This window comes from Papaver somniferum, chromosome 9 (assembly GCF_003573695.1).
Source record: "Papaver somniferum cultivar HN1 chromosome 9, ASM357369v1, whole genome shotgun sequence".
In the NCBI taxonomy this organism is placed as follows: Eukaryota; Viridiplantae; Streptophyta; class Magnoliopsida; order Ranunculales; family Papaveraceae; genus Papaver; species Papaver somniferum.
Genome location: NC_039366.1, coordinates 22799259 through 22803327, shown reverse-complemented (window position 1 = coordinate 22803327; position 4069 = coordinate 22799259). Strand labels below are relative to the sequence as shown.

The window sequence follows — 4069 nt, the reverse complement described above, 5'->3', positions numbered from 1 at the left end:
AAAGACGTATAACACATTCTGCAGCCGCATAACGAATTATGCAACCATTTTCTCGACTCATAACAAATTATGCATCTATAACAAGTTATGTAGCCATTGTATTAGTGCTTACATAAAAAAAAATAGATGCATAATATGCAGCCGTATTTTTGGATGCATAACAGGTTATGCATCTATTTTCGCAACTGCATAACATGTTATGCAGATATTATTGCAGGTGCATGACAAGTTATGCAGTTTTTATTTTGCTAGTTTTAATAGTGACAAAAAAGTTGTTGTATAACGTGTTATGCAACCGTTTTCTGGACTGCATAACAAGTTATGCAACAAATTTTGTAGATGCATAATAGGTTACACATCCATTTTTATAAATGCATAACATATTATATAGCTACTTTTATATATGCAAAACATATTATGTGCTTTTCTTTCCCTGTATTACATAATAATAATAATCCGTACTCCTCTTTCCATGTATTACACAACAATCATACATTCATTCCCGACAGCAAATCATTTCCTGTAACTTCTTCTTGCAATAACTATCTTGAACTCATCACATAACTCCAATTTCTCTAGGAAATTAAGGCAACCTTAAAACAGAGTCCAACTTGCATTGGCCAAACACATCCACAAAATGCTCATGGAGGTGTATTAACAAATGGCTCTGTGCATGACACTGACGTACAATCTACAAATCGAGAACAACAGACTCATTAGGAGCAGAGTGAGGTCAAAGCTAAGCTTCACTTTCTTAGATCGAGCAAAGTAAAGTAGTTTACCTTCATTAGGAGGTGGAGGTGGTAATTCTAGCTAGGACAAGTGTTGGAAAGTGAGGTTTTAATTTCGGTCCAAAAGCTCATAAAAAAGACAGTTTAAAGGGAAAGATCATCACAACTTGCAACGAATGATCAAAGGCGCAAAATATTTACATTTCCAGTTTGTTACATTGCATCTCCCTCCACCGGAAATCTTCACCTGCAAATCAAATCAAAGCAAAAAAATATAATTTACATACAACTACAGATGAAATGGGAAAAGGTGTGCAAATTCCTTTTTCTTTTTCCTTTTGAAAAAATTGATTGCACATTCAAAATTTCTATCACCAAATAAACTTATAAGTAATGTTAAAGGTTTGGCTTTCTCAATAGCTAAAACTCCCAAATGAGGAGCAATAGTTTTAGCTCTAATAGCTCCGTGTGTTTCCATCTACTCGACCTCCGATAATCACTAACAATTTTTTTTCTTCACATGTCTACAAAAATACCACCATCACCACGACCAATCAATAAAAATATTCAAACAACATCGCAAAAAAAAATGATTAAGAACACTTAAAATGAGTGAGCCAACAAACGAGCTTACCTGCTACTTTGGTGGGGGAAATGGTTGAAGTAGTCATGACTCTTCTTCGGAAATTAATACTTCCTTTGTTGCATAAATTTTGAAACGGGAAACAACCCAGACTATTATTATAATTATTATAATAGCTTCTTAATGTTAACATCATATCGACATTTTTACAAACATTTATTGGTCACAACTTAAATATACATACAATTCTCAGCTGCTTCCGGTTCAGGATTAACTAGGGAGTCGGAATTGGTGGTGTACCTTATCGACGTCTTGGTTAGAGGCGAAGCTTCAGGGCTTTAAGATTTAACAAAGTTTCGCAGTATATATGTTTCAGAAAATAGTGGATCCAATTTTAGATTACAAAGCTTAATAGAAGGGGAAATCAGTCTACCCTCTTCTTCAAAGACACGGAAAGAGAAGACAAAGGGAGAAGGAAAGCATAGGAAAAAACAAACGAAGGAAGAAGAAGCTAACAACTAATTTTGAGAAATATGAGCGTGAGAGACATTTTTTCTCAAAAAATGGGTGCGCGCACTAAGTTTTCTTTTCGTGGGTTTCTCTGTGGAAAAAACAGAAAACTGGGCTTGTCAGTAGTTTTCACTACTAAGAACACCAATGACTTTCATATAAGTGATATCTTTGGAGTTATAGAAACGAGCAATGGTATAGATGACATTATAAGTTGACAAGATAATGAGAACCAACACCAAGATTAAATAGATGGATCGGGTTAGACCATAATCAATCTGTGGAGAAATCTTGGTATCGATGATTGTGAAGATTTGTATATAAAACATAGCAAAAGGTATTGTTAAGCTGATTTCTGAAAAGAATTTTTTGTTTGTAAGTTTGTGAGCTTCCTTAAGGATAGCAAAGAACCCCATTGATTTCTTTGATGGTTCTCTGTTCATGATTCTTCTTCAATCCTAGAGAGAAAAGAAAGACAGATAATTTTTGAAGATTAATTGTCGAAGAGAAAAAAAAAAAGAAGTAGTGTTGAAGGATTTATTAGAAGTGGATGCGCAGAAAACAATGGGTGGAGTGGGATGTATATATGCGTAGCATTCCCAAATGCGGAAGGTGAGACGAAATTTCTTCTATCTGAAAAGCAAAAGGTTTCGGATTTCTTGGTGGGAGAAGAGAGTTTGGTGTAGAAGTTATGGGACTGGTAGCTGAAAGTGCGTGTCCTAGTCCTATGGGACCTTGTTCATATATAGGTGCTTATAGCACAGCAAACTTCAATAATTTCTTCTCCAATTTTTCCTTTCTTGTTCTTGATTCTGTATTTTCTTGGCACTTTCTCAATGGACTATAGTTAGTTAATTAGGTACACTTATGAGCTGAAGCTGTACACCATTTCAGGTAATTCGAGGTCACATGAATTGAATTATTAACGTATTATCCACGAAATCTTGTTATCAAGGCATTTATTCCCTGGTTAAGAAATTGTGGTGGTGAATTTTGGTGTTCATAGCTAATGAACATGATTGCTAAAGGCTGATGCCAAATCTTTCAGGAATACCATTACATATAAGACAAAAGAATGAAAAACGATTCCGGCCGTTGGATCATTCAAATGGTATTCCTGAAAGATTTGACATCAGCCTTTAACAATCGTGTTAATGAAGTATAATCTTTCACCAGAAATGAGTAAGACATTTTGATAAAAACCCAGACGTTACGGAGAGGATATATGTTTCTTGTGTAAAACGATAAACGCATGCATATTTATCTTAATACTCAAATTCAATTTAACTTTATTATTTTGAATGACCCCGAATTTTTTTTATATTTGGAATTCTAATTTACGGATGATTTAGGTGGGATTGGAACAACCATGTAATAATATTTGGGCTCCATATTTTTGAAACTACAATAACTCTGCCATTTTGTGAATTCAAACAGAAATTGTTCTTTTAACCATTCAATTCATACTAAACAATTAGTTATAAATTAGAGAAATTCTTTAAGCCGGTGGAACATTTTTTTTTTTTTTAAATATTATTTGTACAATTAAGCTGATGAAGAACTTGTTTGTTTGCAGCTGACTCGGACCGAGTCAGCAGTCAGACCGTTTGTTTTCCATTTTGAGTCAGATCTGACTCGACCTCTGACTCAGACATAACCCCTGATTCGGACTCATTTGAGTCAGGTAACAAAATACCCCTGACTCATGGGACCAAACCACTGACTCACTTATTTCCGAGTCAGATGAGTCAGATCTGACTCAAAACAAACATATCGACTCAGATCCAGATGAGTCAGGTGATTTCACTCAGATCCAGATGAAAATGAATATTTACTGTGTGTCGGATCGTGTTCATTTCAGAGTAATGCATTGTTGCCCAGCTATCCTTAAAAAATGATGACTTCCTCTCTCATTTAAGCTATGGTTCACGTTGTATGGACCTACAAACTTCAATGACATAGCTATTTCCTAGTTGTATGAACCCCTGAAACAATTTGGAGACTACCAGTAATGGTTTAAATTAATCCAGGATGGCATGATTCGCTAGTGGTAGGAAAAAAAAAGTTACCTTTAAAGGCGTGGGATTCATTGATATGGTTATATTAAGATAATCTTCATATTTTTAGCGTCAGTTTTTCTACTGAGCCCAACCAGCAATGAATTTGAAACTAATTTTTTGGTAACATGTTCTTCTTATAAGTATCTACATTCCAACAAAAAATGAGAGCATTCCGAGATGTATAA

The 4069-nt window shown here is 34.8% G+C and overlaps 1 long non-coding RNA gene across 1 annotated transcript; it reads right to left on the bottom strand.

Annotated features, from left to right (window-relative positions):
* Positions 1–425: 425 nt before the first annotated feature.
* LOC113308231 lies at positions 426–2369 on the bottom strand. Its single transcript, XR_003339607.1, has 3 exons — positions 1366–2369; positions 783–978; positions 426–691 (listed from the first exon to the last, which is right to left on the bottom strand). It is a non-coding gene; the product is annotated as an uncharacterized LOC113308231 (long non-coding RNA).
* Positions 2370–4069: the final 1700 nt, after the last annotated feature.